This window comes from Daphnia pulicaria, chromosome 1 (assembly GCF_021234035.1).
Source record: "Daphnia pulicaria isolate SC F1-1A chromosome 1, SC_F0-13Bv2, whole genome shotgun sequence".
NCBI lineage: Eukaryota > Metazoa > Arthropoda > Branchiopoda > Diplostraca > Daphniidae > Daphnia > Daphnia pulicaria.
In genome coordinates, this window is record NC_060913.1 from 3,807,966 (window position 1) to 3,830,680 (window position 22,715).

The window sequence follows — 22,715 nt, forward strand, 5'->3', positions numbered from 1 at the left end:
CAGTCAGCCATAAGCGCGCAATTCAAAAGACGTCTGCACAAACGAGTCCGTTGAGCAAATAGGATCCGCTCACGGACACCGTGATGCTGACTCACGGGAAGTATCCAGTGCCGACGCCGTGAGGCTGACTCACGGAAGGTATCCAGTGCCGACACCGTGAGGCTGACTCACGGGAAGTATCCCTTGCTGACACCCTGATGTCGACACACGGGAGGTATCCATTCCCAACACCGTGATATCGACATCAGCCAGAGTATCAATCCCAACACGGCAATAACGGCAATAAAGAGATCAATCTACGACGCTGACTTCCGCCTTGACCAGTATAAAAGCCCCCTTGTTTCCCTTGTATAACCAGTCTTCTCCGAGCAGGCCTTCACGCTGGTAAACTCTTTCTCTCTTATTATTCTGATATTGAATAGTCGCATTCGTGTACTTTTATGTTCAATCTCGTGTATTCAAATACAAACGTCATCCTCGTACAAGTCGTTGCGTCTCCATTTCTTACAAGTAAAGTAAGGCTGGAACGAGCCTTACAAGTGGTGAACGTGCCAAAATATTGAACCTTTCAATTTGTACAAGTGTCTTAACTCTATTGTGCAAATCTGAACATTTTGTGAACTATCTGGAGACAACGACAGTTCGACCCAGAAACGGAACATCGAGGACCCACATGACCGACAACAGACAACCCAAATTGGAGGTAAATATAAAATCAGACTCACCTTCAAACCAAGTGGTCCCGAAAGACAGCGTAGAAACAAAACCAGAGACAGAACTACGAAGATCACAAAGGTCAAGCCAAATTGCAGGACGTCTACAGCAATTAAGTACGAGAAGTTTCGAACTCAAGCACAAAGTACTAAAGCTTAAAGAAAAGCCAAAAAGCGATAAAAGAGAAGCAAAGATCGCTAAACTAGAAAAAGAAATAGCTGGCGTCGATAAAGAATTCATCGACATATACGAAAGAAACAAAACAGAAATCCCGGCATTCGACAAAAGCCTTTCATCAACCCAAGAAGATTACTCATCCGAACAGACAGATACAGAAGAGGAAATGCCGAATACCCCAACACCATCGCCAGGGCCACCAGGCCAACAAGGGCCACCAGGCCAACAAGGGCCACCAGGCCAACAAGGACCACCGGGACAACCGGGGCAAGATGGCCAGCCGGGGCAAGATGGACAACCAGGACAACAAGGCGCTCCAGGGCAAGTTGGCCAGCAAGGACCTCCAGGCAACCAAGGACCTCCAGGCAACCAAGGACCTCCAGGCAACCAAGGACCACCAGGACCCCAAGGCCCACCTGGACCCCAAGGACCTATGGGACAAGTAGGCGCCGGAGGAATCGATCCAGGAGATTTCCGAACATTTTCAGCAGCCATGACAACGGGAATGCTAAATCTAGCAGCCGTCAATTATAGAAAAGATATTCCAGAATTCAGTGGCGACCTCGACGACAACACTACATTTGAAAGCTGGCTAAAGAAAGCAAACAGAGTTGGCGTAGAAGCTGGATGGACCGAAGAGCAGAAGTTGAAATTTTTCCAGTCCAAACTAAGGAGAGCAGCAGCTGCATTTAATAATTCGCTAGGAGTAAATATCAAAGCGAACCTTGCAGCGTGGACAGCAGCCATGGAAGCGGGATTCGATGACGCGACGATACAAGATATGAGAAGAGCACAACTCAGCAAGGTAGAGCAGAAATTCAACGAACGTATAAGAGAATACAGACACCGCATCGATGAGCTATACAAATCGGCCTACGGAAGGGCAGCCGCAGAAAGCCAGGACGCTGAAGTAATTCAACTAAGAAACGCTGTTAAAAAGGAGGCTTTGTTGAAAGGAATGCGCCTAACCATCAGGACAAGCCTATGGAATAGCTTGAAAGCAACGGATACGTACGAAGAAGTAGTGGAAAAAGCACAAGTATGCGAACAAGTCGTGGACTTGCGACGCCTGACAGAGGAATCAGAAGCCCATAAAAAAGCGGAGCAACAAGAAAACGAGAAAAACAAAAACCCCGAATTGCAACAGATTATGCAAGCTATAGCTAACATACAGTTGTCTGCTGGCCCCGCAGGTGTAGCAGCAGGAACGGTAGCACACATATCCGAACAGAAGCAAGAGGGAGAGAAACAAGTCCGTTTTTCCGGAAGGAGCAGAAGTTATAGCCCAAGATATAGAGAAAGGCAAAACCCGGAGGACGTGGACGGACGCACGCGGTATTACCCGCTGGGACAAAGATCGCAAAGTGATAACGACTGGAGACAGAATCGCCGTCAAGGAGCACAAGAAACACAACCACAAAGGAGTAATTCGCTAAATCGTACTCCAGGAAATTGGGATAACCAAAGGAACGGAGGATTCCCGGGAGGACTAGAAGACAGAACCTGTTTCTTTTGCAAGAATAAAGGACACATAAAAAGAGCCTGTCGCAAATACCAAAGATGGCGCGAAGAAAATGTGAGAAGAAGTCAAGCTCCCAGAGACCCAACCAGGAGACCGTTCAACAACCACAAGAACGTACGGAAATAATCGCATTCGGACATGTATCAACAAAACAATGCGACCCATCCCAGTGTAAAATACAGTATAAGCCATTTACAATATTAGTGACAGTAGGCAGCAGACGAGTAGCAGCTTTAATAGACACGGGCTCCACGACGAGTGTAATCTCTTCCGACTTCGAAAAACAGATACCGCAAACAGCAAAGAAGGAAAGATCAATAGAGAACCTCAATCTCATTACAGCATGTGGGGATCCAATGCCAAAAGTTAAAACAGTAGAACTGCAAGTGAAATTACATTCGGTGGATAGCGACCCGATTAAAAACAACTTCCACGTAGTACCAAATCTAGCGGTTAGTTGCATCTTAGGGATGGATTTCATAACAAATCTGGAGTTTCGAATAAACACCGCCAGCAGGCGGATATCATACAAAAATAACGGCAAACAGTACCACATCGTGGCCAAGGTATCAGAAATTCAACCGTGTCAAGTATGCGTCATTATACATCAAAAACTCGAAGAAGAAATCAAAGAATTGATCGGAAAAACAGAAATCAGAAAAGAAGATCTCCGAAAAGTACTGGAAAGAAATAAACATATATTCGCCACTTCAGATTCGGACTTCGGCGAAGCCATTGGAGAAGAACATAGCATTCCGACAGTGGGCCCTCCAGTATATATACCACCAAGACGCCAGCCACGAGTGATGTTGCCGGTTATAGAAAAACATGTAGAAATGATGTTAGCAAACGATGTGATTGAAGAAAGTAAAAGTCCGTACAGTTCACCAATCCTATTAGTGAAAAAGAAGGATGGAACAATACGATTCTGTGTCGATTTCAGATTCGTAAATGATGTAACAATCAAGGACAAATTTCCAATCCCTAGTATCGAAGCAATAAAAGACGACTTGAAGGGAGCAAAATATTTCTCGACGCTTGATTTCATCAGTGGATACTGGCAAATACCAATAAAGAAGGAGGATAGGCACAAGACAGCCTTCACAACGCAAAATGGTCATTACCAATTCAAAAGAATGCCATTTGGTTTGACCAATGCACCTCCTTGCTTCCAAAGAATTATGACTGGAATTCTGAGGAAAGTTATTGGGAAATTTGCATTAGTGTACTTGGATGATGTGATCATATTCTCGAAAACAGAAGAAGAACACATCAAGCATATCGAAGAAATATTTTCCCTCATCGCAAAATCAGGGATGAAACTAAAACTCTCCAAGTGCTGTTTCTTCGAATTAAGTGTACTATACCTAGGACACATAATCTCAGAAGAGGGTTCCGCGACAGACCCAAAGAAAATTGAGGCAGTAAAAAATTACCCTGTACCAGAAAATAAACAGCATGTAAAAAGCTTTCTAGGATTTGTTGGATTTTACAGAAAGTACATAAGAAATTTCGGCAAAATCGCCCACCCACTCACAGAACTGACTAAAAACGACGTCGATTTTGTGTGGGGCACGGAACAAGAAAACGCGTTCCAAAAACTTAAGCTCAAATTGACTACGGCACCCATCTTAGCACACCCGGATTTCACGGAGGAATATATAGTGCAAACCGACGCGTCAGGATACGGCGTTGGAGTAGTATTGGGACAAACCCAATGGGTGGAAGGCAAGAGAAGAGACGTAGTAATTGCATACGGATCCAAACATCTGACTGACACTCAGGCAAGATGGAGCACACTCGACAAAGAACTATATGCAATAATTTACGCGCTAGAAAAATTCCACACATACCTTTACGGTCCAAAGTTTACAGTATATACTGATTGTCAGGCATTGGTGAAGATATTTAAAAACCCATTAAAAAACGAAACGGCCAAAGTAACACGGTGGGTCCTACAAGCACAAAAGTATAATCTGGAAGTGAAGTTTCGCCCAGGATCGGCAAACGCAAACGCAGACGGATTAAGTCGAATTCCACTCCCTACAAAAACGTATCTCCCTCCACATGTGACAACGGCGCCAATCTGTCTCATCGTGGAGAGTCTTACAACAGAACAAGGAAAAGATGCTTACTGCAAGGCAGCCCGGGAGACGTACGACAGACAAGTCAAGAGACTCGCAGTAAGGGAGGAAGTGTATCACAAAATACAAGGCAACACTAAAGAAAAGAAATCAGGTAAAAGAAGTACCCTCAACCCACCCACTTACGATTTGGCAACAGACCCGCAAGAATCGGATTCAGAAGAAGAGCAATTTACGGTGCTAAACAACGGATTATTAGCAACCAGTTACGGAAAGATACTAGCCCCAGAAGCGCTAAGAGAAAAAATCCTATTCAGATATCATGACGACCCATTGGCAGGCCATTTAGGAACAAAGAAAACAATAGGCAGAATACGCTGCAGGTATTTCTGGCCTGGAATGATTAAAGAGATAAAAACGTACGTAAAGAAATGTGCAATCTGCGAAAAGAGAAAAGCTTTAGGGTCAAGTAAAGCACCACTTAATCCCATAACACCTCCGGATAAGCCATGGCAACTAATGGCAATGGACATTCAAGGACCAATGGACCTCACAGAAAAAGGAAATAAGTATATACTCGTGATGGGCGAGTATTCAACAAGGTATATGATAGCAGCAGCTATGAAAGATCAAACGGGGGATAGTGTCCATGAAGCGTTCAGAGATAAAATCATCTTAACGCATGGAGTACCAGAAGAAGTACTGACGGACCAAGGTACAAATTTCTTATCAAAAACAATGGACGATTTCTACAGTCAACTTGGTGTAAAAAGAAAGAAAACGACTGCGTACAGACCCTGCTGTGACGGATTAGTCGAAAGATTCAACCGTACTTTGACAGACATGTTGGCCAGCTATCTGTCAAAAGGACGGACGAATTGGGACGACTACATTTCACATGCGACATTCGCGTACAACACGTCGGTACACGCCAGCACCGGATATACACCGCATTACTTAATGTATGGAAGAGATGCAAGAGAACCAGGAGACGTTCTAGCACCGGTAAGAAACGAACTCATAACGGATCCAAATATGGCGTTCGCCAAAATGTGGACCTTGGCAAAATCAACGGCAAGAGACCGCCTAATGGAAGCCCAAGAAATTCAAAAACAATACTACGACAGAAAAGTGAAAGCAGCAAAGACATACGACGTAGGCACCAAAGTAATGATAAAAGTGGACGAAGATATCCCAGGAAAATTCAACATGAGGTGGAAAGGACCGTATACAATACTAGAAAAGAAATCAGAAGTGAACTATAAATTGCTGACGCCGAAAGGAAAAGAATACGTCACGCATGTGGATCGAATGAAAAAGTGTAACAGTGAAAAACAAACAGACAACATTGAAAAAGCAGCTTCAGAAGCAACCGGAACGAGAGTGAGTGAAACCCTCACAGCTGATAAAAAATTGACTGTCGTGGAATCACGCACTCGAGCGCCAGTTGACAACAACCCAAACAACAGGATACACACAAATGAAAATCAGAATCAAGAAGCAACAACGGCGGCCGCGACGGGAGCAGAAGAGATGACCGTAGCGTCAACAAAGGCTACGGCAAAATCTAATGCTCGAGTAACGGCCACCAAAAACCCGCCACCTGTAAAAGAGAATGCAGCACAAAAAAGCAAAGGAGATTCAACGGCGGCCGCGACGAGAGCAAAAGAAATGACCTTAGCGTCATCGAACGCTAAGGAAAAATCTGATGCTCGAGTAGCAGCCACCAAAAATCCGCAACCTATAATAGGGAATGAAGCACAAGAGAGCAAAGGAGATTCAGCGGCGACAGCGACTGTAACACAAGCAAGAGTCACAGCTTCAAAAACTGCTGTGACAAATGCTGGTACTAAGGTCGCAGCGCCAAGAAGAATACTCACGCGAGAAGTCATCTTCCCAAGAAAATACAAGGATTTCGTCGTACAAACAAGAAGAAACTAGAGGAACAACAGAAGGAAGGATATCAAAAAAAAAAAAAAAAAAAAAACAAAACAAAACAAAACAAAAAAAAAAAAAAAGGATCACATCCCTCCTCTCTGTACCTTTAGTGTTGAACAAGTATTTCACCAATCAATACAAATCTGCAACGCCTTCCCTTACAGATGTTCTTCGTACTACTCATCATTGGAGCGAGTTCTCAAACGACGGGAGGAAACAACATTACCGTATGCGACTGCGGACGCGCAGAAGTAATCGGCTTGATGGACATCAACCTACCCTCGTATTGCGACGATAACATCACTTCAACCCAATCGGTGATAGAAGCGTATGATTTTTATGTAACGGAAGAACCACACACCGTGTGGAGCGCAGATTTATGCATGACATGGCGAAAAACAAGGACAACGTCTGGATATTTTTTTGGCTCATTCGACACAATCGACACCATGGTCACGTCCGTGACTACGGCAGACGAGTGTAGGCAACTAGTTAAAAGTCATGTTTGCGATGGCAACAAGATGACAGAGCTAAACGAAAATGCTTACGAATTCAAAGGAAACCCTACACAAAAAGGCACCTGGATGCAAGAGGTAGTCGAAACTAAAAAGAACTGCGCAACAAAGAAGATAAAACTACATAGAGATTGTCTTACCTGCCCTGTGATGTCTCCGTTCGGCGTGTTGACAAACAAAACGGACGAGACATCAGTAGTATCCCGCGACGTCACCATCATCTGGGAGACACCGACCCTACAAAAAGACGAAAAATGTAAATTAAAGAAAGTAATATGCGCAACAGGGACCGCGACAAAACAAGACGACGGATCTTTCAAGCTAGTAGATGAAATAAACCAATTGGAATTTCACTATGAAGACAAAACGTATGAATTCTGCAATCACACGTTTCACAAATTAGCAAACTTAAAAAACGGATATATCGAGCTGCCCAACAGAGCGAAAAAAGAGGGCATGCAATTATTTAACCGTCAACACGGAATGTGTTTGAGCTTTCAGACACTAGAATTGGATCAGTGCAGGCCGGTGGATGAGCAATGGTATAAAATCTCCCAAACGCTAGTCGTGCAATATTTTAAAAATCCAACTTTTTGCATGGGCTTTTTCGACCACAAGTTACAAAGAATAAAAGAAAGTTGCGATAAACAAAAGTTGCCCTACATAGGCGATTCAGGACGCAAGAACTACAGACCAATAATACCCCTTGTTTGGAATCCACAAACGAAAGCACTAACAGACGGTGTTTATTGTTTGGAGGCCTACGAAGACAAGCGAGTAAAGGCGGTAAATTGCTCACCCACAAAAACAAACCAGCAGTGGATATTCGAACCCGAGAGGAGGAAAACAAGTGGCAAAACAGAAGAAATTGGACCACTATTGGCTCAACATCATCAATATATCGAAGATAAAACACTAGAACGAGAAAACGCACTGCTGAAGGAAATAAAAGAAATATACTGCGGCAACTTACAGCTCAGAAAATATACGACACAACTACTGGCAGAAAATAATGGATTGCAGGCAGCTATGGCTAACAACTTACCTATTTGTAGTCGATTGAAACCAAACGGAGTACACTTGATAATTCAACAATGTGAAGCGAAGAATGTCACCATTCGAGGACAGAAAACGAAGTGCGGTTTCGAGCCTCGATTCGACAATTATACTGTCGGTCGGGATGGCTATTCGCTCCACCCATTCCAAGAATGCTTCTGGAAGGATCAGATAATTAATTTAAATGGTCATTCGTATTCCTGGAATAGCACATCTGAGAATTATACAAGAGTATATCCAACCTACCACCTGGCAACGATCAACTTACAACAAAAGTTCCCAGATCTCGATGACAACGAGCTGGAGTATCAACTACTGCAACACAAAGCCTACGAAACGAGCGAATTCGAGCAACAAAATGTTATAAACGAGCTGATAACAAGGATCCACGAAGACAATGGAGAATCAATTTCAGAGATCACATTAAATAAACACGCTGAGTCGCGATTTTGGAGCCTGAGCAACTGGACCACATCATTAAAAACGAGCTTAATATCAGCAACAGTGATCATCCCAATAGCATCATTTGCCTGTCTGGCATTGGCCTATTTTAGACTAAAGCAGATAAAGCATCAAAAAGAGCTGACAGAGTTCGCTCTACGGCTTCAGGCAAATCAACTAATGAGCCCACCGTAAGCAACAGACCAAATGACCGAATATATATGTATCAATTAATCATTAAAAAATTCACCCATCAAGCATCATCAACACACAAGCCTATCATAAGAAAAGCCAAGGAAAGAAAGAAAGAAAGACAGAGTCAATGCAACTGCAGCCGAGCGGCCATCACAAAAAGGGAGGGACCGGCCGCATAAAATCCCAAACCCAACGCCATTGGCCCGCCCACAGCCAATGAGCATCGTCGGCAAAGGAAAAAGCTAAGCCCAACCCCCTTCTGTGAACAACACACAGGCCATACGATCGCGCCGTCAAAGACGGACGCATATAGCAACATACGATCTGCCATAGGTTAACGGTTGCAAGACTCATCATTCGAAGAATATATATATAGCAGCATATCAGTTGCACATCCGTAGTCATATGCCAGATAACTAATTAACACGCAGAGTATCGCATTCAAATAGCTCGAACGCCTACGCAGCATCAAACAGCTGCAAACAAATAGCCAAATGCAATCAAACAAGCCAGTCAGCAGAAAGTCGGTATATAAAGACGAACGCCTACACATTAAAACGATGCAGTAAGAAAGCAGCAGCGCATCGGCCAACAATAGACATTGCAACAGAAAAGATTTTTTCCAAAAATGATGAGACGCGACCCAGCAGGAGAAAGAGCCGAAGAAGAAGAGCTGCACGGACCCGGATACAACTTGCGGCCACGCTCAAGGTCGGCGAGCGCGGACGATGCGGCACGAAAAAACAAATACAAGGTATTAACGGTCATTCACGCACCAGAAATTCTTAAGACACCAACCTATAGAACGCGGACGGAAACGATGGTGACCCGAAGAGAAGAATGGGCAAAAGAGACACGGCAAGTCGGAGGAAGCAGCCAAGCAGGCCCCGGAAATGAAGACCTAGCCGAAGAAATAATTCAAGAATGGGAAGAATTTTGCAGGACGCCAAGCAAGAAGAAAAATCAAGAAATTCAAGAGTCACCAGATTCACCAGAAGGACCGCCGTCCGGCGTGCACGTTCAGCCGATCAAGATGAAAAGAACATCCGGATATACAACAAACAAGGAAATAGAAGATCTGATGAAAGAACAAGAAAATTGGGAGCTGACTCAATCTTCTCCGGTAGTGACGGTGAGTCACGACCGCCCACAGTCAAGAAGAGGTGAAGAAAATCAACAAGAAAAGGACTACGATCCAGAAAATAGGACTCTGCCGAGTTACCTAAAACAACTTAGGCGTATATTGTTGCGCCTACGGGAGGCAGCAACAGCCGCCCGCCGAAATCTGGACCAAATAAGACGACTCGCGTACGATGGCGATATCGTAGAAAACGGAATACAACAGCTGGTAGGAGAGCAGGAGATGGACACCGAAGACGACGAGTAACCAAGTATTGTACGTGTAATGATAAGAAGGTCATTGCATTTCCCCCTATGTTTAACCGTAGTAACAAATAGAACGGACACATTATTACCTTGTCCTATTGATTTAACGCATTTTTTTCACTCCATTTTTCTATTGATTCAACGCATTTTTACGCTCCATTTTCCTATGGATTTAACGCATTTTACACGCCATTTTTCTATTGATTAAATGCATTTTTATACTCCATTTTCCTATTGATCCAACGCATTTTTATACTTCATTTTCTTGTCCTATTGAGCCATACATTTTACCTCGTCTTACTCTAGTATAGCTTTCGTCCCATTTTTTTTTTCCCATTTTTACGCCATTTTTTTTTTGTACTGCTTTCTTTCAAAAAAAAAAAATAATACGAAGCGAAAAAGAAAAGTCAGAATTAAAAACTTTTATTGATCGAAGGCAGGAGAATACATGAAGAAAATTTTTTTTAATAGCCAACGAAAAAAAAAGAAACAAAACAAAATGAATTTGAAAGAAAACCTTGTTTTATTTGACGGCAGACATAGTAAATACAAAGTTTCAACCAAAAAAAAAAATTTTTTTGAACAGACAATCAATTGTCCCGATGAGGGGGAAGAATCCGATATTGGTCGTCCTGTTCTAGATTAGATAGATGAGCATCCATATGACGCCGAAAGGCGTAGTATGCCGCGATGCGTTCCTGCGTAGTATAGCCTAAAAAAAAAAAAAAAAAAAAAAAAAAAGAGAAAGAAAAGTAGTCAGTTAACACATAAAACAAAAAAAAAAAAAAAGGTGGCAACAAAACGATTTAGATACTCACTAGTCAGCAGAGAGGCCAGGTAATTCGCCTCAAGCGAATACTGGGTCTCAAAGTCAAAAGGCTCTAAAGGGCTCGAAGAAGAGGAGCCCTCCGACGACACCAGTGGCGTCGGGCAGCCGGAAACCGAAACACTCGGAGACACCAACGTCGGCGGTCGGATGGGGACAAGCGCTGGCATACCACCTGCGCTTTGCACCCTTCCGGACGGCGACGCGGGCGGGGGCTGAGGCACCGGGGTGGCTACAAACGCCCGGAAAGCCGAGCGGGCCGGGCTGGTCGGTCGCACAAACGACTCGACAACGGATGGGCCGGAAAGGCCACCCGCCGGGACACGCAAAGGCACCGCACAACTTTTCCTAGCCGTCGGCCGACATGGGCCGGAACGACAAGCCGCCGGAGGCACAACGGAGCCAGCTTGGCTTCGAGACGGCGGCTGAACGAATCCAGAAGGGCCAGCGGACGGAACAATTCGAGGTGATTCGGGACGAACCCGAATGACGAGGGGGGGAACTACCGAAGTGGAGGGCAACTGGGGAATCCCCACAATAGAACTAGCGGAGGACTCCGCATAAGCGACGCGCTTAAATCTTTTGGGGCGCACCATTTTTAAAGTTAGATCAGAGAGGTGCAACTTTTTCACTCAAAGTAAAAGAACGATAGATGCGCACTAGGGCGAGGCGAAATAGGCAATGAACAGAAATAGTGAAATCTCTGACGAAAATAAAAGGACCACCCGTTAAACCATCGTCAGCAAGTAAGGACACCCACCAAATTCTCGTTTCAAGTAGCTAAAAGATCGTATAAAGACCAAACAAAAAAAAAAAGAATACATTTACACTATGCTTCCCCCTATATACATATATATCCAAGAAACAGGACGCACACCAATAACATGTAACACAATGCTAAAAGAAAAAAAAAAAAAAAATGTGTATTTTGTCCTACTACAAAGCTTAAGAAGTAGAAATATTAACCAAAGAGGATGACAATATAGAGCACATGTATGTTGTATTTCAAATTGTTTACGCTACATTTTTAGCTTCAATAATTAACCTATTTTTCCATTACGACCATGTTATGTCCCATGATAACCATGTTATGTCCCATGATAACCATGTTATGTCCCATGATATCCATGTTATGCCCCATGATGCCATTATAGAAAGTCGAAAAATCTTGAAACCATCAAAGGTGAAGGAACAAAAAAAAAAAAAAAGAAGGCGATGTCATTTAATCAAAGGCGAATTATTGAAAAAACGCGCAAGAAAAAGAAACAAAAGAGCCGACGACGAGCCAGTGTAACCAACGCGTACCAGTCGCGCATACGTGACACTGCAGTAGCCGGCGGGCAGATAAATTCCGATGAAAGTTTCAAGGCCACCCCATGCATATGTATTGTACAGCGCCGTAAAAGCTGTGAAATTATCGTACATTACCTGTTTAAATGTTTTTTCAATGCATTCTATTAACCGATCCTTAGCTTAGCTTAATATTTTATTTGCCCGGGAGTGCAAATTTAAAGGGGGGGAGTGTGTAAGGATCGGGTTAACTCACCGCTCTGGCAGAGAGTAGTACCCGAACCCAGCCACGGGAGGGCACCCGCAACCAGCAAACAAGCGGCGCATCTATAGCACAGTCAGCCATAAGCGCGCAATTCAAAAGACGTCTGCACAAACGAGTCCGTTGAGCAAATAGGATCCGCTCACGGACACCGTGATGCTGACTCACGGGAAGTATCCAGTGCCGACGCCGTGAGGCTGACTCACGGAAGGTATCCAGTGCCGACACCGTGAGGCTGACTCACGGGAAGTATCCCTTGCTGACACCCTGATGTCGACACACGGGAGGTATCCATTCCCAACACCGTGATATCGACATCAGCCAGAGTATCAATCCCAACACGGCAATAACGGCAATAAAGAGATCAATCTACGACGCTGACTTCCGCCTTGACCAGTATAAAAGCCCCCTTGTTTCCCTTGTATAACCAGTCTTCTCCGAGCAGGCCTTCACGCTGGTAAACTCTTTCTCTCTTATTATTCTGATATTGAATAGTCGCATTCGTGTACTTTTATGTTCAATCTCGTGTATTCAAATACAAACGTCATCCTCGTACAAGTCGTTGCGTCTCCATTTCTTACAAGTAAAGTAAGGCTGGAACGAGCCTTACAAAACCATAATCGACGTAAACACCACAACCCTTTCTATCCTTTTCAAAGCGAAGCACAGTTTAGTATTTTGCTCTTTCTAAAGTTTGACATGAATTTTTTCAAGAGGTAAAATGAAACAAATGCCCCGAGTGAGGTTCGAACTCACGACCTCGAGATTATAAGACTCGCGCGCTGCCTACTGCGCTATCGAGGCGGCCATCGTCCTTGAACGCTATAACAAAGTGGTACCTACTGCCTTCCTTGAAACGCAAGTCAATCGAGCTTGCCAGGAGTCGAACCTGGAATCTCCTGATCCGTAGTCAGGCGCGTTATCCATTGCGCCACAAACCCATGTTATACGACAAACAATACTAAATGAAAGAAACAACTACTTGTTTTGGACAGAAAGTGATCAGGTTTGAATCATGTCTTTACTAGTGAAGTCATGTTTTAAGCCTTTAAACAAACCCCATGTTACACGACGAACAATACTAATTGTAAGAAACAACTACTTGTTTTGGACAGAAAGTGATCAGGTTTGAATCATGTCTTTACTAGTGAAGTCTTGTTTTAAGCCTTTAACAAGAATTGAATTTATTATTACTGTTCATACGATCTTATACTTCATACGTTCCCTCATCGGGCTTGAAACGTGGGATGTGTACTAGATATGTGGTGGTGTTCGATACGGTATAATTATTCTGTAATTCAATGGTGCAGATAAACTGAGATAATCTGGCTTTAGATGAAAAACGTTAAGGAATAAAATGTCGACGAGGTGACCGAGCGGTTAAGGTGATGGATTGCTAATCCATTGTGCATTGCACGCATGGGTTCGAATCCCATCCTCGTCGAAAGGAGTAGTTAGAGATATTGGCAACTATAACGCACTCCAATTGCTATGCAGTGATCAGAGGTTCATAGCATTTCAATGTAGAAACTTAGTCTTCAAGCCACGGTAGGAAATTTATCAAGGTTCTATGGTGTAATGGTTAGCACTTCAGACACTGACTCTGACAATCTGAGTTGAAATCTCGGTAAGACCTTTTTTTACTAGATAGCGAGATCGTTGCAAGAAAGGCCAGTCAAGACTTTTTCCCACAGTGCAACCCTCTCTTTTAGAGTTTATGCACTGCGTTGCTGATGGATTAGGGTACATGATTATGGTGAGTTATTGTACAACAGTACGTTATTACGCCAGGCTGTCGGAGGGTGCTGTACATGTTCGTTGCAAATCGTTATTTCTTCAAGTCACCGCCATTGCCACTTCAAAGTATGTCTGTTTGCATCCATCCCCAAATACATCCGAGGGACACTATATCTTGCAAACAGCCTACAATTAGCAAACAACACTTTCGTAGTGGCGAGCACAACCCCATCGACGTAAAAACCATAATCGACGTAAACACCACAACTCTTTCTATCCTTTTCAAAACGATGCTCCTTCTCAAGTTGGACTTGAGTTTTAACAAGAGGTAAAATGAAACAAATGCCCCGATTGAGGTTCGAACTCGAGACCTCGAGATTATGAGACTCGCGTGTTGCCTACTGCGCTATCGTGGCCGTCATTGTCCTTGAACGCTATAACAAAGTGGTACCAACTGCCTTCCTTGGAACGCAAGTAAATCGAGCTTGCCAGGAGTCGAACCTGGAATCCCCTGATCCATCGTCAGGCGCGTTATCCATTGCGCTATATACCCATGTTATTTAACGAATAATACTAATTGTAAGAACAACTACTTGTTTTGGACAGAAAGTGATCAGGTTTGAATCATGTCTTTACTACTGAACCCAGATAGCACACTGCAGTCCCATAGACGCCCAAAACACGTCACTTTGAGACGTCTGGGATGTACTTGGCACATAGCAGATTCCCAAGTTTACATTCCTAGAACGTCTTTTACGTATGACCAATGTCCGCTTCGCCGGGATCTCATAGCGGTCCTTATCCCGTCCCATTGGATGGACTTTAGACGTACTTGGGACGGAAAAAGGATCTCAAGAAGTCATTAATAATAAATCTTTTTCTGGACTCTGAATTTCGTTCCTTTTTTCTTTACTCTCCTTTTTTCTTATGCGTGTTTGCTGTGCCGACATTTTTTCACGAACGGTGTTCCGGATATCCGGACAAAGTTTATTTTTCAGAGTATGCAAAGGGTTACCAGGCACACATCATAATTCAACTGCATATAACCATCATAGTTGAGGAAATATGGAACCTGACCCGGGGATCGAACCCGGATCATCGTGGTGAGAAGCCAGTACTATACAGATGGGCCACGAAATCATATCTGAGCTTTGAAGATAAAGCTTATAATGGAATTTTAGAATCAAACTTTGCCGCGAAAAGACAAAGACAGTTTCTCCGAAATTTTCCAAGTGTCGAGAAGGAGCCAAAAAATAAAAACGGGACGCATCAGAGACTTCTACGAGAGGGAGTAAAAAATGACGTATCCGACAAGATGAAAATGAGTAACGTGTTCAAATAAGGGCTCGCAATGGGACATCTTAGAGATTCCCCTGTGCCCACCGCACCATCCGCACGGCTTTGGTCCCGCCTTGGGACAATAATTCCTATCTGGGAAGTCATTAACATGAATTGAATTTATTATTACTTTTTAGCGCTCCCACTCGAATCATTTCGCGTCAAAAATCGCGATTCGAGCTGAATTGCTTTTTTGAAAACGCAATTTGAGTTGAATATGAATTGATTTAAATTGCCATGAACTCAATTCAAATCGATTCGAATGAAATGAAGAAAAATTAAAAAAAAAAAAAATTGTTTTTTAGGCAAGATATATTACACTAAAACATCGATAATTTTTTGTTTTAATTAATTGCAGTAGAATATCACATAAATCGACTGGATTTAGTTATAATTCAATAATAATAGAATACTTGTCCATTTGAAAGAACCCAAACAATACCCATCCCCTCCGTTTATTGAAAAAAGAGTCGGCTCATCTAGTGGTCGAAATTGAAACCATAAATATTTGCAAAAATGTTGTCAAATTTGACACGAATTGACCCAAATATTCGTGAATATTTACAATGAATATTCATGAATCGGGAAATGAATATTTAGGTAAATTTCCATGAATATTTACCCAAAAATATCACAATTCAAATTAATATGAATTTGGATTTTTTCAATTCGAGTTGAACTGAATATTCGAAAAATCTCAAAAAACGCAATTCAAGTTGAATCGATTCGAATCAATTCGAATTGATTCCAATCAAACGCAATCCGGGTGGGAGCGCTAATTAGTGTTTAACACACTCGCTTGGTGCGTCACATATATAGAGTGGTTCGAGGTTGCCATCTTGGATGGGTTTTAGCCCAGTTTGGTGGCACCTCAAACAAAAAAGCATTGACGTTGTCCATAAGAAACTGTACGAATGGAAAGACAAAGGGAGAGTGAAAAAAGAGGGACCGACCTCTTTCTTCCCCACTCCATTCTTCCCTTCCTTGACTTTTCTTCTTTTCGTACTCTTTTCTTATGGACAACGTCAATGCTTTTGGGTTGCGGTTGCACCAAACTGGGCTAAAACCCATCCAAGATGGCAACCTCGAACCACTCTATATGCTTCTGCTTTGTTTACTTCATTGGTGTCATTTCAAAACCAAGCGGGTGTGTTCAACACTAATACTGAACACTTGAGAAAATGTGAAAACGTAGGGTATATAATAAATTGCAGCGGCAATGACTAGAAGCCCCCAGCGGGTGTGTTGATTACTAAAACTGAAATTGACGATTGGATTGAAACCTATAAGAAAGTGAACGAATGGAAAGAAAAAAAGGAGAGTGAAAAAAAGAGGGACCAACCCCTCTCTTCCCCACTCTATTCATCCCTTCCTTGACTGTCCTTCCTTTCGTACCCTTTTCTTATGGACAACGTCAAAGATTTTTTGTTTGAAGTTGCACAAAACCGGGGGTAAAAGCTAACCAAGATGGCAACCTCGAACCACTCTATAAAAACATGAATAACTAAATCGATCCCGCCTTCAAAAAACTTATATAAACTTGAAATAGAAGAAATAATGAATTAAACGAGACTAAGATTGTATTTTTAGGTTGTTTAGGTTACAAATGGGAGAGATTTAAAACTTTTCGTTTCCCCATAAGCGCCATGTTAAAACGCGCAAAGAAATTTCGACGGTTCACCGATTTTTCAATAGATTTTTTTTAAATACTAAATTACATTGAAATTAAACAGAAATAGGATCCCTTTATTTTTTCTTGAGTGGGTTTTACACAGAGTAAGAAAACATTATTGGTATTAATAAAGCTCATTAAAAATCGCTTTTAACAATTTGTTTTAGGTGTAATGCCAAAAAACCATACTAAGTCTGCAATGCTTAACCTACTCCACCAAATGTAGTATGCTATGGTGCAATGCAATTATTAACAAAACAGCCATAATTAGTTAATAGATTTTGCCTGGCTGCCATCAGGCATCTATCATCATATTGTTGCAAAGTTCCAATCTGTTGATTGATTGTTTGATGGTAGTGAGCAGTTGACAAACGAATCTTTTCATAGAAAAATTTGCTTTTGTTTCTCGATTTGCTATAACCTGTGCCACCTAGGGGTGTCCCGTAACTCCCTTGAGTGGTTGAAACGAAGCAGTCAAATCAAGGAAATGTAAAAAAAAACAGCCCATTTGACCATATCACATTGGCGCAAAAAAAAAATGTAAGGCATTGTTTTCTCAACATTGAATTTTTCAATCGTTCCTTTGTTAAAAGCACATATGAGTGCTACAATTGTTCTGTTTGTTCTTATTAAATCAAAATCACCCCACCACTAAGCTCCAGTAGTACAACAACAAGAAGTAAAGGGTTTTCAGTGCGGTTTGATTTTTGAAGTTACTTCTGCTCGTGAAAAATCCAAAAATGTAAAACAAGTACAAAATGAACTTAAACATTGGGTGACAGCAACAGCAATCTTTGTAAACTGCCTGACACAATTGTTATGATCTTGAATTATAGGGGAGGCTGGGTTCTAGGAAGGGAAATTTGGGTGAAGGAATCAACGTGATGTGGCCTCGAGTTTACGACGGAGGTTGGCCATCGAATGGAAATAGGGGAGAGAAAAAGGGCAGTAAGGGGCACGAAGGCAAGAAGAACGGTCGAACGAAGAGAGCTGAGATCTGGCTTGTGGGTCAGGACAGGGCCGAGCGTAACGCAATGTTTAACTAATTTATTGACATAAGAGGAATTCCAATTTCCAACAGTCTACATGGGGATTGGCATAATGGATTACAATTCCACACAGGCCGATGCGACGGCCTCTTTTGACATTCAGACGGAGAGAGCGCGCTTGACGTTGAAATAACTCCTCCTTTATACACACACACACACACACATATATATATTCCGTCTCTTAACCATCTTTTGTATTTCTCCCACGCGATGAACGGCAGAGTATGAAATGAAAGACTGTTCCCACAAGTCAACTTCTAAATATTATGCAGCTTTACACAAGAAGACTCACAACCCGTATGTTTATTTTAGTTGTTTTTTAATATCTATATATATCTGAGTTTGAAATTTAGTGAAATTTGTCAATGTCGAGCCTCATTTGTTTCCAAACAAACTATGAGGAAACACCAGAAAGAAAGTTGTCTTTTACGTCCTATGGGATCGCCAGGGTCTGGTCATTTCTCCACGCCGGTGTCTGGGCTTCCCTTTAAATTGGTTTGCTGAAAATGGTTTGATGATTTTAATTCTGAGAATTAAAGAATCGGAAATCGAAAATGCCTCAAAGCAAGAAACAATCACTGTGTTAGACTGTACCATCCTCGAGCAACAAAATTTTGACTTAAAAATGAGTTATATTGTTCTATATTTTATTTCTCTTACTAATAAAATTTTTTTAGGAGGATATATTCAAGTTTGTTGCAGAATTCAACCCATGATTTCCGTAATCTTTGGGAGGCTAAGAGCCTTTTAGGAGGATCCCAGGAGGGAGGTGTGATGTGAGGGAGGAGGTCTCTATTGGACTTTTTTTCTTCTTCCCTTCTTTTTTTTCAGATGAAGGATAGGAGGTTGTGATCTTGTTAAGTGACTTCAGTTACTGCTGGAAAAAAGTGCTCTTTTCCGTCTGAATCGAACCCATAACGCGCAAAAAAAGGCAGCAGAGATCGAGAAAAATGGCAATGTTTGATGGGATTAGTTTGATGGGGATCGTATTATACTTAATATTCGTTCCCAACCTGCGCTCTCAGCTATTTCCTTTCTACCGAAATAAAAAACGATCAATTTTTTTTCGTTTCTTTTCTTCGTCGGGCTCGATTCGTTTCGGGTGGGTTCGAAGAGGGAACGGTAATGATCAACTGTCGTTTCGTTACTCACCTTTTTGGCTGGCCCGAGAGCTTGCCAGCTTGTCCGTCTATAGTCTTTATGAATATATGATAGCTCGCTCTTTCCCTAGATTTTCTACAATATGGCCGAAGCTGTGGTCAACAAGTTTGTAGGGGCCAAAGAAGTCGATAACATGGTAAAAAAATTTAACCTTTTTTTCTTAAAGGTTTTAATCCACTTTCACATTAAATCAAATTTAGGTATGTTGTTTAATTGATAATGATGATGGAACGATCTGTGACGTGAAATATCCTAAAGGACTCGAGGGGAAAGGTGAAATGAAGGATCACCGACTAGCAATACATAAAATGTAAAGGATCCGATATCCTTTATCGTCATTTCAATTAATTAAATTTTGTTTTTTTTCAGATTTCAATGCCCATTGACATCAAATGGTTGGTGTTACGTAACATTCCAACACAAACGTAACATAAAAAGGCACATCAACAAATATCATACAGGAGAAACTGAGCCCGAGACTGAGACTGAGCCTAAGCCTAAGCCTAAGCCTAAGAGAAGGAAGGCACTTGGCGATGTGACCGATAGTAACACGAACAAAAACCTTAAGTACCAGACTAAGGAGAGAAAAGTGCAGTAAACACTTTGTCGGACGAAACGGATCATTCAAAGAGTAAAACTAGGTAATTTATTAAGCTTTTTCTTTGTTGTTGTTAATAATAATGTCTTTTCCTATTTGCATTTCAAGTGCCACTCAAATAGCACTGCTCGGCGCTTACGAGTCCGGCGCTTACCCCATAGCTGTTGCTACCCAAAAAGGGGATAAACAGGAAGGGGATAAGATAATCAATTTTAGCTTTTGGCTTGAAATATTAACAAAGGTTCAAATTTAGGTAGCATGTTGGATTCTGAAAGAAGGGAGAAATTGCGAAGTAAAATTCGAGAACGGGCTCGCGGGAAAGGAGAAAATGAGGATCCACCGAGTCCATGGACATACGAGGTAAATCGTTAACGGCCTGTACTTGCCATCGTTAATCAATTTTTTTTTTCGTAAAAGGTATCAGTGCGAGAGCAAAGATACAAAATGCTATCTTTATTATAGCCTACACGACCATGTCCAACCCCACCCGATAGATAAACATGAAGATGAGCCAACACCCACCAAGAAAACGAGTCCCTTCTGGCCGACGTGCCTCGTCAGGGGGCGGCACGGGCGGACGAAACTGCTGACAAGTCGAAGTATTTGTAAAAATTTCGTATTTAATTTCGTATTATTCCGTATTATTAATTTCGTATATTTCGTAAAAGGTATCAGTGCGAGAGCAAAGATACAAAATGCTATCTCCATTATAGCCGACACGACAATGTCAAACCCCACATGATAGATAAACATGAGGAATTCGTATTATTTCGTATTATTAATTTCGTATATTTCGTAAAAGGTATCAGTGCGAGAGCAAAGATACAAAATGCTATCTCCATTATAGCTGACAAGACCATGTCAAACCCCACGTGATAGATAAACATGAGGAAGAGCCAACACCCACCAAGAAAACGAGGCCCCCTCTGGCCGACGTGCCACGTCAGGGGGCGGCACGGACGGACGAAACTGTCGACAAGTCGAAGTATTTGTCAAAATTTGTCTTTGTTTACGCGTTAATAAAAATCTCATCCTATTTGCAGCAGTTTAGATATTTTGAGTGCCACTGAAAAATCTGTACTAGAAAATCAAATTCGAGAATCGGAGGTCGAAATAGTTTAAAAACATTTTTTTTTGTAATAGGTATCAGTGCGAGAGCCAAGATCCAACATGCTATCGACATTATAATCGACCGGACAATGTTGGCGGCCATATGAAAGAAAAACATCAGGAAGAAGCTAGACAGACCATCATCACCATTCAATCAAATTGTTTTTCTTCTTCTTCTTCTTCCCCCCTCTTTGTCTTATCATTACTCTCTCGCTACGTTCTCCGTCTGCTGTTGGCTCTTACAGGTGTAGCAAACACAGCCAGAGGGTTTCTCTCAGGTCTCCCCTATGGACCCCTCCTTCCCCTATGAACTTTTTTTTGTTTTTTGGCTTTTTTGATTGCGATTCTTTTATTTTCTCCCATGTGAAAACAACGGAACTGATCGAATTAGTCATCTCTGGAAATCAAATCGAAATCAAGAGCGGGAGAGAAAAAAATGGCGGGGCGGAGATTTCGATATCAAACGCGTGTGTACACTCGATTTTTTCCCTATCAGTTATCGGCCGTAGCCGACATTATTGGCATTTCGTGTGTATAGAGAGAGAGATGAAAAAATTCTCGGCTGGAATCTCTTCTTTCATTTGGCCCGTCCGTCCGTCCGTCTCACTGTCGAAGAAACGAATCGCTATTGGAAATGATTGGGACCTTTGGGGACGGGGCGCGCTGAGTCCAGTCATTTTTCACTGCCCAGTTTCCGTGACGTTCATTTAGGAAACGGACAGAGAGCCCTGCAGCTCTTTTTTCTTCCTTTCTTTTTTTCGACGGGCTCGATCCGTTTCGGGTGTGTTCGAGGAGGGAACAGCAATGATCACCTGTCGGGTCGTTACTCACCTTTTTCGGCTGGCCCGAAATCTTGCCAGCTTGCCCGTCTATACTCTATAGTCTCTCTCTCTATGAATATACGATAGCTCGCTCTTTCCCTGGATTTGCTAGAACATGACGGAAGCTGAGGAAAAAAAGTTGGTAGGGGCAATCCTAGAGGTCAACATGGTAATTAAATTTTACCTTTTTTTGTTAAAGGTTTTAATAATAATCAACTTTCTCATTTTATAATATTTAGGTTCGTTGTGACTGGACAATAAAGAAGGGGCAGAAAGGCGACACAACGCACAAAATGGGACGCGACAGGAAAAAAGCGATGAAAATCCACCGTCGGAAAATTCATGGAAGGTAAGATCCTTTATAATCATGGTATAGGAGCTTAAGGGTAGGATCACTCCTCTTGGATACCCCTATACCTGAAGTGTTGTTTTCAGGATTGTAGTTGGCGCTGCAAAACAGAAATTCCTGAAAACGACAACACTTCTCAGGGATAGGAGTGTCCCTACCATTAAGCTCTTATACCATGCTTTAACTATAAATTAATCATGCCATCTCTTAAACTGTTGTATTTTTTTTCAACAAGATATCAATGCACCTCATCTTATGAGTGGTGCTTTAGAACCTACGTACTTGTCACATTCAAACGCCCGTGCTCATTTCCTGAGGAAGCATTTGGAAGAACATGAATCCACTGAAGATCCTGATATGGATAGAACCGCACTGGAAGACGTGAGTGACAAAAAGGCGGCCAGGAAAAAACGTCTTGGTCACCGATGCCTTCAAAAGTGAAATTATGTAATATGGCTCATCATCTGAAAGGGG

The 22,715-nt window shown here is 42.2% G+C and overlaps 3 non-coding genes across 3 annotated transcripts; 1 reads left to right on the forward strand and 2 right to left on the reverse strand.

Moving 5' to 3' along the window:
- Window positions 1–13,137: 13,137 nt before the first annotated feature.
- On the reverse strand, window positions 13,138–13,210 carry Trnai-uau. Its single transcript has one exon. It is a non-coding gene; the product is annotated as a tRNA-Ile (tRNA).
- A 64-nt stretch (window positions 13,211–13,274) lies between these two features.
- Trnar-acg lies at window positions 13,275–13,347 on the reverse strand. Its single transcript has one exon. It is a non-coding gene; the product is annotated as a tRNA-Arg (tRNA).
- Window positions 13,348–13,768: 421 nt separating this feature from the next.
- Window positions 13,769–13,850, forward strand: Trnas-gcu. The gene has a single exon. It is a non-coding gene; the product is annotated as a tRNA-Ser (tRNA).
- The last annotated feature ends 8,865 nt before the right edge of the window (window positions 13,851–22,715 follow it).